This window comes from Neltuma alba, unplaced genomic scaffold, assembly GCF_004799145.2.
Source record: "Neltuma alba isolate B1F8T4 unplaced genomic scaffold, ASM479914v2 tig00011023_pilon, whole genome shotgun sequence".
Lineage (NCBI taxonomy): Eukaryota > Viridiplantae > Streptophyta > Magnoliopsida > Fabales > Fabaceae > Neltuma > Neltuma alba.
In genome coordinates this window covers 419,178-432,498 of record NW_021635776.1, presented here as the reverse complement: position 1 = coordinate 432,498, position 13,321 = coordinate 419,178, and the positions used below count along the sequence as shown (strand labels likewise).

Sequence of the window (13,321 nt, the reverse complement as noted above, 5' to 3'; positions counted from 1 at the left end):
CAAAACTAACCTTTATCCCGGGTATTTTTTTTTTTTAAAGTGCGTCTAACAGTTGAAAATATTTTTGATGTATCTAGTACCAAGGCCAAAAAAATACTTCAGGGTGCTGGACGCTCCTAAAAAAATATTTCGGAATACTGGATATACTACAAAATACTACAGAATGCTAAATGCACTAAAAATATTTTAGGGTATAGGATGCATCTTCACCCTATATAATATAAAAATGTGTAAAAAAAAGAAGGTTTAATACAAATTTTGGGCATTTAAGTTGGTCTTTATTTTGATCTTAGTCCTTCAAATTCAAACAATAGGTTTTGGTCATTCAAGTTCTTTTTATTTATAATATTAGTCCCTACTATCTAATAAAATCTTGGACCATTTTGCCCCATGAGGAACCAAAACCTATAGTTTGAAACTTGAGGGACCAAAAACAAAATAAAGACAAACTTGAGGGATCAAAGTTTGTATTAATGCTTAAAAAATACCGTAAAAAAATACTCTATAATGACTTTACGAATTATTTTATTAAAGAAGGAGAGTTTGTTGAGATAACATTGCAGTTTAAGAGTTTAAAAATCACTATAAAAATTATTATTATTAACAAGTAAATTGAATAATCTAATCATTATTAACAATAATTTTTCTAAACAATACCGTGGGGATGGGACATGATGGGACTACCCCATCCTACATCCTGTCCGTTGTGGATACCATTCTGTCCAGTCCCATAGTCATCCTATCTTGAATTTTTGTTTTGGAGTCCTGTCCCATCTTGTTCCAAATTGATCGAGATCAGGACCAGACAAGTAAGACAAGACAAATTGAATACTCCCTGTGCCCAAACAATCCGACCATCCTACTTTTGTAGGCACACAAATTTATCCGATGTGGGGGCGTAAGGGTTCAGGCCGCCAGAGGGGACCAATAATCAAGATGTTTTTCTGTTAAGTATGGACTAATTATATCAACAACCTGATATTGGAAAAAAGAGAAAAGGAAATATAAATCCATTTTCATAACATGCAAAATACTATAATTATTCTATTTCGCCAAGATCTGCTTGAACAAAGCATGCTTCCTTCTAGGATACCCCATCCCAGCAAGCGATGATTGATATAAACCTTACCATCCTTCACAGTTACTGTGTTGTGGCGACCTATGTTTATGCCTAAGCCCTGAGAATGTTGCCACCACAGAAGCTGTTTCCCAGCCATAAAAACTCTCAAGTAATCTCGCAGTAGGATGCTTCGCAGCAACCACAAGTTTAGTCTGAGACACTAATTCCAGACCATCTCCTAAAGCGAGAGACCCTCCCTTCACATTTATCAGCTTCACTTCGTATTCTTCTTCATTGCTTTTTGATAAGTCAACTTTCAACAAGTTTCCGCTATATGTATGAACCACTATGAGGAACCCATCAGGGTGGTAAACGATGCCGTTTAATGCACCTAAGCCTAGGTTCTTGTACCATTCTTTTGCCTTGAACAGTGGGTTTCTGATGATTGATTCCAACTTCCCTTCCACCCCTACCTTCCAAATCTTACTGGCTTTCACATCAGTTACATAAGCGTTACCTTGCGGATCAATTGCTACATCGTTCGCTAATGATTTCTCGTCACCTACATTATAAGGTTAACAAAAATGTTGATAAGAAAAAATGGTTGATTTTGTTCCTCTGAAATATCAAGCTCTATCTGATATGGATCAGAGGACCCATGTTTTTTTAATAAGAAAAAAAAGCTGCAAAATACTACTCTACATTACGATTGAAAAACAAATAAATAGAAATCATCTAAAGGAATCAAATGGAGGGGGCATTGCCAAAGCACACTTGGTCTCGTAGAATGTATTGAACATCAACAAAACCAATCTCGCTGAAGCATTATATGACTTTCTAGAATTAAATTTCACTTATCATGAAGTTTGTTATTTCCATCCTTGATAAGCTTAGCTGCCTCTAAAGAATCATTCTCAGCGGACTCGTCCATGATTCACGTCCCATGCCCTTTTAAGACCAATAAGATACATCCAAAGTTCCATTGTTAGAGGATTTTTATTTTTATAAGGCACTAAAAAACCATGGGATGGTTTAACGAAAAAATGGACAAATATAAGAAAGAAATTAGGATCTTATATCTAGATCAAAATAAAAATAAAAAGAACGGCTGGAAGTAGTACTAAAAGTAAGAGAATATTTAAATTAAAAAAGACGTAAATTCATAATTAAATGAAACATTTATAATATTCTTCAGTTTTTTGCCCTCTTGTAAAAAAATTTTAGTTTAACGAAAGACGATTCTTCACCGAGCTTCTGGTCAGTTTGAGCTTGCTTGTCAAATCTTTTATCTAAAACGTCGCAAAACCATAATCCTGATATCTAATCTAGGGGTGTTTGGATAGAAACCAAACCATGGTTTCAGAAGTGCTTTTACGAATTACCTCGTTTTGCGAAAAGTACTTCTGAAACCATGGTTTTAGGTTTCCCAAACACCCCCTAGTCTCCCTTACGTTATGTTTGGTACGGGGTTTTCAGAGGGGAGGGGAGGGAAGTTGCTCCCCTCCCTTTGTTTGGTTGGTGTAATTTTTTAGGAAGGGAGGAGAGCCCCTCCCCTCCTCTCGTTTGGTTAGATGTTTTTTAAAGAGGGGAGGGGGGTTCTTCTCCCTTCTCCTTCCCTTCTAGCCTTCCCTCCAAAAGTGGGGTTTTTTGGAGGGGAGATGAGAGATAATATTTTAATTCCTTATATACCCTTTCGATTTGTTAATCTCTAATCAGTCGTAAACATTTCTACATGAGAGAGTTCTTTTGAGCATCTAACAAGAGGTTATTAAATAATTGTCTCCAAAATTAGTGAGCATTTGTAAACCTTTTTTTTTTTTTTCTCTTCTTCTAATTCCAAGAGGCCGTTGGTATTTTCTTTCATCTTTAAGTCTTTTCTCTGATTGAAATCTATTACTTGTGACTTTTATCTTGATATTCTATAAGTGTGTGATTGTGTCTTGAAATCAAAATTGGTGAATTATATTTATATATATATAGTTATATCTTAACAAAATAAAAAGTGAGAAAATTCATTTAAATTTTATGAGGTTAAAATAGTCAATTTTTATTAGAACAAAATAAGGTATTATTAAAATTGCTCCCTCCCCTCCCCTCCAATCTATCCAAACAGGAGATCATTAAAATCCCTCCCCTCCCTTCCCCTCCCTCCCCTCCCCTTTGTAACTACCCTCCCCTGTCCTCCCCTCCCCTTCCCTTGATTAAAATCCCTCCCTTCCCTCCCCTCCGTCAAGCCAAAACACAGCGTTAAAAAACACGTTGAAGCCAAAGAAGAGAATCGGAGAGGGGAGGGGAGGGGAGGGGAGTTGCTCCCCTCCCCTTGTTTGGCTGTGTAATTTTTTAGGAGGGGAGAGAAGCCCCTCCCTTCCCTCGTTTGGTTAAGATGTTTTTTAAAGAGGGGAGGGATTCTTCTCCCCTCCTCTTCCCTTCTAGCCTCCCCTCCAAAAGTGGGGTTTTGGAGGGGAGATGAGAGATAATATTTTAATTCCTTATATACCCTTTTGATTTGTTAACCTCTAATTAGTCGTAAACATTTCTACATAAGAGAGTTTTTTTAGCATCTAACAAGAGGTTATTAAGATAATTGTCTACAAAATTAGTGAGCATTTGTAAACTTTTTTTTCTCTTCTTCTAATTCCAAGAGGTTGTTGGTATTTTTTTCACCTTCAAAGTCTTTTCTCTGATTGAAATCTATCACTCGTGACTTTTTATCTTGATATTCTATAAGTGTGTGACTATGTCTTGTAAATCAAAATTGGTGAATTGTATTATATATATATAGTTATATCTTAACAAAATAAAAAAGTGACAAAATTCATTTAAATTTTATGAGGTTAAAATAGTCAATTTTTTATTAGAACAAAATAAGGTATTATTAAAATCGCTCCCTCCCCTCCCCTCCAATCAATCCAAACAGGAGATCATTAGAATCCCTCCCCTCCCTTCCTCTTCCCTTCCCTCCCTTTTGTAGCTACCCTCCCTTTCTTCCCCTCTCCTCCCTTGATTAAAATCCCTCCCCTCCCTTCCCTCCATCGAGCCAAAACACAGCGTAAAAGCCAGGGGCACTAATATGAAGAATCGCAAGAATAAGAAGCTTTACTTGGGCCACTGAGTTGAGTCAGGAATAATCGTTTCCACGTTTGCAAATCGTAGGCTGCAAGCGCTGAGTAGCGATTTCGCCATGGTTCTGCATGAACTGCAAGCAGTCGATTCCTTGGTCGGTCGATGAAAATGCCCAGCGTTGAATTTCCGGCCAGGTCGACGTCTCTGACCACCGGTACCTCCTCTAACACCTCATTCTCCACTCCGGTTACCGGAATCTGACCGATTCCGCCTTCCACGAAACCGACGATGAAGCGCCTATTTTGATCGTCCCACTTGCCGCATTCTCTGAACCATCCATTGCTGTGGTAGTAGTACACGTGCGTGGGGGATTCGATAACTCCAAGGAAATGATTATGCTGACTGGTATCGCTGAGAGGACCATGATGAAGGCTAGAAATTTGGGAGAGCAAAGCCAAGAGGAAGCCATGAGAGATGGATAGAGAAAGACAGGGAGGGGTTGTGAATGCGAGTGAAAAGGCGAAATCAGTTGGACTCCTTGGAATCCAAAAATAGAGATTCAGTGACACCCACTCCGATTGTACCCAAAAAAAGAAAAAAAAATCACTCAGATTTTTGTATAACACATAAATAATCAATTTAGGTAGATTATAAAATACAAATAACTAGTTGGCGAAAAAAGGGAAGAAAATTCCCGAAAAAAAATACATTTAAAATTTTAAAATCTCAAATGAGGAATAACTACAAAATGTATTGTAATTTGTTTTTTAAATATTATCAATTATCATTAAAATATGGTAAACAAAATTGATTTAAAATTTTGAAATTCAAATTTTTTTTTGAGATTATCTAAAAAAACACATAACTAAATTTGGTAGATAAAAATTAGGAAAAATGACAGCAAAATACTATGTGAATTTCAAAAAGACAAATAAGGTACATGAATAAGTAAAATGACAAATAGGGCACTGGGTACCAATTTGGAATTTAGATTTTTGGCCTAATGACCGAATTACCCTGATGAGTGAGGTAAAAAGGAGCTGAAAGTGAGAAGAAAGTAAACAGAGGAAGACATTGATGAAACACGGGAAGAAGGAAAGAAGAATGTTGGAAATGCTATTACCTTACTCCTCTGCATCACTATTCTGTAGATATTGTTGATTTGGTGGGTTTTGGCTGTGGGAAAGAGGATTTGTAGTAAGAGAGGGAGTGAACCTGCAGGATTACATGAGTGAGTAGAAGTTGATGACGGGATTTGGATTATTCATTTTTGTGGCTGATTCATGGTGAAATAGGAACAAGATTATTGCATTTGAGGGTTTATATTCAGTATTTGGTGAATGATGAAGCAGAAATTAGAAAATAGTGGCAAGCAATTACGTAATGTAACTGTTGTCATATGCCTGCTGGTTTTTAGTAAATCCCATTACGTGAATGGTAGATTTTATTGTACATGTAGTTAATTATGAAAGTTAATAGTTCAATGTTTATTGTGATGTACTTTAGGTGCACGTTCACTGAATGATTTATTTATACTTACAAGTTGCCCTTCCGGTGAAAACAGGTTTACAAAACCCATTGAAGAAGTGGTCACTTTCACTATAAAAGTTGTAAATCTCATTATATGTTTTGTAAAATTTAACGTGAAATTTTATTAGTGGTGAAAAGTAAGTTACTCATCCCCCAAAAATATGTTGCAAAACCTATTAACAAAGCAGTCACTTTTATCACAAAAGTTGTAAATCCCAGTATATGTTTTGTAAAATTCAATGTAAAATTTTATTGGTTTTTAGAAACAAGTTGCACATCTCCTGAAAAGAGGTTGCAAAAGCCATTTAAAAGTGATCATTTTCACTATAAAAGTTGTAAATCTCATTGTGTGTTTTGTAAAATTCAACGTGAAATTTTATTGATTTTAGAAACGAGTTGCTCATCCCTTAAAAAGAGGTTGCAAAACCCATTTAAGAAGTGATCATTTTTACTACGAAAGTTGTAAATCCTACTATGTGTTTTGTCAAATTTAGCGTGAAATTTTATTAGTTTTTAGAAACAAGTTGCCTATCCCTTAAAAACATGTTGCAAAACCCATTGAAGAAATGATCATTTTCACTACGAAAATTATAAATCCTACTATGTGTTTTGTCAAATTTAGCGTGAAATTTTATTAATTTTTAGAAACAAGTTGCCTATCCCTTAAAAACATGTTGCAAAACCCATTGAAGAAATGATCATTTTCACTACGAAAATTGTAAATCCTACTATGTGTTTTGTCAAATTTAGCATGAAATTTTATTAGTTTTTAGAAACAAGTTGTTCATCTCCTGAAAACAGGTTGCAAAACCCATTGAATAAGTGGTCATTTTCACTACGGAAGTTGTAAATACCACTATATGTTTTGTCAAATTTAGCATGGAATTTTATTAGTTTTTACAAACAAGCTGTTTATCTCCTAAAAACAGGTTGCAAAACCCATCAATAAAGTGGTCACTTTCAATATGAAAGTTGTAAATCACAATATGTGTTTTGTAAAATTCAGGACAAATGGTTTAATAATACTAGAAAACCAGACAGCTTCACATTCTCTGAAAACGGTTTTATGTGAAGAACAAAGACAGAACCAAAAAGAGGAATGGTAGACAATAACATTTTAAGCTGTGGGGACCCATTGAAAATGTTCTATGAAGAATAATATTTAAGCTTCCTACTTGTTTATCACAGTTGGTGTTACTTTAGTGACCTCTTCGACATCGACAATCTCAGGGAATACGAATTATTTCAAACAGGGCAATGTGTTTCAACGATGGTAACCAAATTCAGTGACGGCAATCTATTCCTACGACGGCGGTAATGTGATTTTGAAGAACCCTTTTTGGTGACTGCAGGAACTTGGATTTAGTTTCGTCGAAGGAAATCAGTTTCTCCCTTTCTCTATCGCACGAATACACTGCTCAGTGTTCAGAGACAATCAGGGCAATTCGGTCTTTTGGCCAAAAATTTGAATTCCAGATTGGTACCCAGTGTTCTATTTGTCATTTTGTTTATTCATGTGCCTTATTTGTCTTTTTGAAATTCACATGGTATTTTGTGGTCATTTTTCCTAAAATTAGCTAAGACTACTAGAAAAAATTTATTTTATTTTTTAAAATATCTTATTTATGAAAGGAGAGTAAATGAGAGAAAATAAGTAGAAAAATATGTAAAAAAAAATAATTAATACAATAATATAATTAATACGTACCTAACAAAAACAAAAATGAAAAAGATTGATTAAAATTTTAGATATTGTTTAAGTACATCTTATAAATAAAACTACGCCACTTTCAAAAATTATATCTTAGAGGACTAAATGCAGTGATATGCTAAAGTTTTTGACGTGTTTATAAAAAAATATTACTATGCGTCTTGCTCTTAAATACTAAATAGGTTTTTTATCGGTAATGCTATACACAGTTAAAAAAAAAACCAAAATGCTATAATTTTAAAAATATTTATCAATATGTTATACTTAGAATCGTTCTTAACAAGAATAATTTTCAAATTGTACACAAATCGTTTTTACCAAGAATAATTTATCTGTTATTTGGTAAAAAATGAAATCATTCTTCACGTGAACGATTTTACTTTTTGGCATTTTATTTTTCTTTAATGTCAAAAAGTGAAATCATTCACATGAAGAACAATTTCACAATTAGACTATAATATTCCTAGAGGTGGAAATCAGGCTGGCGGGCTTAAAAGGACCGGCCCTCCAGGACTGGCGGGCTTAAAAGGGCCGGCTCTTCAGGACTGAAATTTTAAAAATATCCCAATTTGTTAGGCCCGGCCCTTAACCTACAGGACTTAGGGCCGGCCCGCGAGCTTTTGGGCCGTTTAAGAAAAAAATACTATTTTTTATATTTATCATATTTTTTATAAAAAATAACAATAACCCAATGAAATTATTAAAAAAAGACATAAATATGAATAAAAGTAAGTCACAAATATAAAATATCATCATATATAAATATTCATGAACATCCAAGAACATCTAAAACATTCATTAACAAGATAACAACATTCAAAAGTTTTATCTATAGTGCAATTGTGCAATAAATAAATACTATCATTAATCTTTTGAAACTTCATCATCACTATAATTAATTACTCTTCTTCATAAGTATGCTTTTCTTTCGTAACAAAAATATCAAGTTTTTCTTCTTTATAGGAATTTTACTTTTAAATTTTATAATCTAACTATTATTTTACTTTAATGTGAGAAACATTATTGTTGAAACTCATGAATTTCTAATTCAAATTATAGAATCACAAGTTATATAAGTATAAAAATACTCTATTATCAAATATATATATATAGTTTAAAAATATCAACGCATACAATATAAATCAAATCATTATTAAAGTCCAAATTAACTCATTTTTTAAAAATTTAATTGGATAAATTATTGTCTAACACTAAATTTAATTTTAAAATGATAATGACTAAATATTTGAAATATTATTAACAATGTAAAAAATTAATAACATTAAAATTATATAAAAAAATTTAAAAAACAAAAAAAATTATAAAAGGGCTTAAAAGGGTCAGCCCGCGGTCCTCCAAGGCCGGCCCTTTTAAGCCCTTGGCCCTCCAGAGCTAGCCCTCCAGGGCTTATTTCCCATTTGAAGGAAAAAAATATCAAGCTCGGCCCTCATAATTTCAGGGCCTAAACGGGCTCGGGCCGACAGGCTCGGCCCATTTTCCCGGCTCTAAATATTCCCGCATGCAAATTTCTCTCCAATGCAAATATTCTCACTGGTTAACTTAGCTTATCCTCCCCATGCAAATCCATAAAGCTACAGCAAATGTACATGCTTTTATATATTTTACTTCTTCAACTTTGGTTTTTTGCTTTATCATCTTTCATCCTGAAGTTCATTTTTCTTCATCTTCCTCTCTATGATTTATTTGCTCCGCTGTCATTGTTTTTTTTTATTTTGTTATTTCCTCACTCTTACTTCCAAACACTTGACAAGCTCTTTTATTGTTACCATGGGTATGTTGTTTCTCCTCTCTCTCTCTCTCTCTTTAAATTTGCAACCGTAACATAGAATTTTATTTTTCATCCCTACTACCCTCGACAAACTAATATTTTATTATTCTAATTTTTAGGAGGTGAGTGATGGGTTCAACGATCTAAAATATTTATATTCTTTCTAAGCTAAGTGCTTTTTATTTTGACAGTAAAACTATCATATGCTATATTATTTTAAGATATTAAGATTTTGATATATGTTCTAGTCTTTTTTAAGTACATTCATTTTTTTTTTCTTATGAAAGTATACTTTTCCAAGAGTTTAAATTTGGTAAGATAAAACTCACAAATAATTATATGTATACCGTAAATATCAAATGTATGGTATATATAATAAGTGGGAAGCTGGCAAAAAAAAATAATAATAAGAAAGTTTGCTACACACATTAAGAAAAATATTTCTTTCATATGTTTTTTAGGTAAAAACAGGGTGTAAGTAAAAAAAAAATTAAAATGAATAAAGGATGCTCATAAGATTTTTTTTCTTCATTTTGCTTTTTTTCCTGCTATTCGCTATTTTGCATTTTTGAATCGATGATGACATATCTGCTTTGAATCAAAGGTTTTCCCACTTATAACTGTATTGGAGGGAATAAGTTTGACGAATAAGCATGACCAATTTCTTTTTAACTAAAGTGATTATAACTTCCCATATTTACTTGGATATTCTTGAAAAAAAAAATTAGAGAAGAAATCTTTATCTTTGAACCCTTCATTTCAACCCAATTATTTTGGTCCAAAAAACATTAACCCAATTATATTTTTAGTTTCATACAATAAATTGATATTTATTAAATTAAATTTTACAAAAATAGTAAAATAATAAATATGTATTACAAGGTATAAATACTATATGTATACGCAAAATTAAAAAATTTTCCATGATCTGTTATTTATTAAAATAATATCACAAGAAAGAATTTTAACATTAAAAAGATGTCGGTTTGGCATGTTCTATATAGTGCAAACAATATATTAATCAATAATTAATATAAATAAAATTATAGAAATAGCGGAAGAAACAAAAGAAAAAAAATCTCTATTTTTTAAACTTATTTTTTATTTTTTACAAACAAATAATCTACGAACAATGAAGGAGGAGCAAAAAAACTACATAAAGAAAAAAGAAGAAGAATGAATTCAGGATGAAAGAAGGTAACGCAAAAAACCAAAGTTGAAAAAGTAGAATATATAAAAGCATGTACATTTGTTGTAGCTTCATGGGTTTGCATGGGGTATGAGTTGAATTGACAAGTGAGAGAAGTGAATATTTGCATTGGGAAGAAAATTACACAGGGATTCACATGCGGGAATGTTATAGTTAAAAAGTGAAATCATTTTTTACGTGAACGATTTTACTTTTTGATTTTAAAAAAATAAAATGCCTAAAAGTGAAATTATTCATACAAAGAACGATTTCACTTTTTGTCAGATAACATACAAATCATTATTGGCAAGAACAACTAATGTACAATTTAAAAATCATTTTTACCAAGAATGATTTTAAGTATAGCTTACTAATAAATACTTTTGAAATTGTAGCATTTGGTTTTTTTTTTTTACTGTGTATAGCATACCAATCAAAAAGCCTCTTAAATATAAGAATTAGGTAAGGGGTTTGCTGTAATTCAAAATATAAAACCTCAATTTATTTTATCTTGTAAATTTATAAATTTTTTTCAACATATTTTTTTTATTGATGACACACAGTAAGGAGATTTCAATCAAAGAATAGTTATACTGTCTATAGTTGAATGTTTTAGAAAAAATCAATACATATTTGTTAAAAATAATTATTTAACTAATTTTTTTTAATATTTGTATCTCTTTTGTTAATTAATATTACTTTCAATCCTTAATATAAGAGTTCATTTGACTTTTATTTTGGTCATAAATATGAATCTCAATCATTTTGTCTCTCATATTTATTTATTTTTTTCAAAATAGTCTTTATAATAATAGTAGTTGTAACCAATACACTTAATTAGTAAGAATGTTTTCAGAAAAACAATACTTATTTATTACTAATAACTAATCTAACTAATTTTTTTTAATTTATTCAAATTAGTTAATTAGTTCTTATATTAAAAATCGGAAGTAATAATTAATAATCACTATTATTATTCATCATAGCTAGAGTTACTCCTTTGTCTTCAAGAAAACCGGAAGTTCTATGTTGTCTTGTCTATGAAACTTCACAACCGAGTCATCTTTTGCATAAACTTGAGTCAATGTGTCTGTTTGGTACCATGATCTGAGCATTAAAAAAGTGGCTTTTAGGCTTATAAACACATTTGGAGGAGATGAGTATTGTTTGGATTAGCTTTTTACCTATTTAACTTGGGGCAAAAAGTTGCTTATAATCATGCGATTATATGTGAAATTATTTCTTATTGCTTTTTGACCTTTTTCATCGTGCTTTTGCACCAGATTCTCTATCTTCTCTTTTTATTTTGTTGTGACATGCTTTTCCCGACTTATCAGTCTCCTCTTATATATATATATATATATGTGCGCGCGCGCGCATGCCTGTTTAACACAGTTTTTTTTCCAATATAATATTTATAATTTTTAAAATTTTTTTATTTTATATTTACATAAATTGTACGCAAGTGTATCATTTAATTAATTATGTAATATTATTTGGCTCAAAATTTTTTTACAGACTTCTGATATAAATATATTTTGTTCATTAAATTTGACTTTTTCCTATTAAAATAATTAAAAATTATTATATTATGTAAATCAATTTTTTTATCTTTCATTATTTAATAAAAGTCATACCCATTTTGGTAATTTTACAAAGTAAACTTGCTTATCCAATCATAATCCAAACAACTTCTACTTTTTCAAACTAACTTATTTATAAAAGTTAATCCAAACATAAATCATATTAACTAATTTAACTTTTACTCAATCTAATTTTTCTAAAAGTCAAATTGAAAATAACCTACTTTTCCTACCGCTAACCCAAACAGGGTCAATGTATGCTAACCTATCTCAAATTAGACATGAATAACTCAAACCAGAGTCATTGTTAAATTGATCTTACTTGAAACTCCAGGTTCACTTTAAATTTTCACTCTTTGTTTCGACAAAATTGGAAGTTATCTCTATATAACTTAAAGGACTAAAAATCAAACTGGTCAAGATAGTAGATCAAAGATGTATAGGTTAGATCGGGTCAACTCAAAGTCAAACAGGTAATAGTTAAAATAATATATAAATTAAAATACATGATGATTATTTTAGATGAAAACCAAAATTCAAATAACAGTAATAAGGAAAATTTGGAGTAAAAGACCTTCGAATATATAATATTGCAATTTGTGTTCTTCAATTCACAAAATTGCTGCCACATATTAGGTTTTAAATATAAATTATGAAATGCCAAAGAAAAAACAAAATGTCCTTCTTCTCTTTTTTCATCCCCTTCTCTTTCCTTCTCTTCCTCCTTGTTAATTGGATGATCAGCTTCTAGTTCTCTTGGAGTTTTCTTTTTCAATTTCAAAAAATAAACGATGCCATTGAGATGCATAATGCAACTTGAAGCAGCATTGGTCCACCTAAAGGAATTGGTGATCTGAAAATTGAACCTCCCTTTGCTTCAAAGGATACATCCTCAACGAATTGCGGTGAATTTTGTGACCCGCTTGTTGTTGCTAATCAGTGGGTCCTAGATTTGCCAAATACCAAAAAAAAAAAAAAACAGAAACTATGGTTTTTGAGCCAAGACTATTAGTTTGAGACTCAAAGTCATGGTTTCAGAAAAGTGAATTTATTCTGCTTCTTACTCAAATTAGAGAGTATGATTATGTCTGTCAGAGTAGATCTCAACAATAATATAACTTTAACACCCCTCAATTATTTTTTTATAAACATATTTAATCTTATATTTTATAAATATATATACACATATTAATTATTTATTAATTATATTATCTTATATATTAATAATTATGTTGGTAAAAAATATATTATTACATTTTATTCCTTCAAATTAAAATATATTATAAAATCTATCTTTTATGTAATTATCATACTAACTTATGCTTTTTTTAGTAATTTGCACATATAAAAGTGTTTTTTGATAACAACTATCCAAACACTTTTATTTTATCAGAAT

The 13,321-nt window shown here is 31.3% G+C and overlaps 1 pseudogene; it reads right to left on the bottom strand.

The window, feature by feature from the left end:
• Window positions 1-1,044: 1,044 nt before the first annotated feature.
• Window positions 1,045-4,592, bottom strand: LOC114760820 (uncharacterized; annotated as a pseudogene).
• Window positions 4,593-13,321: the final 8,729 nt, after the last annotated feature.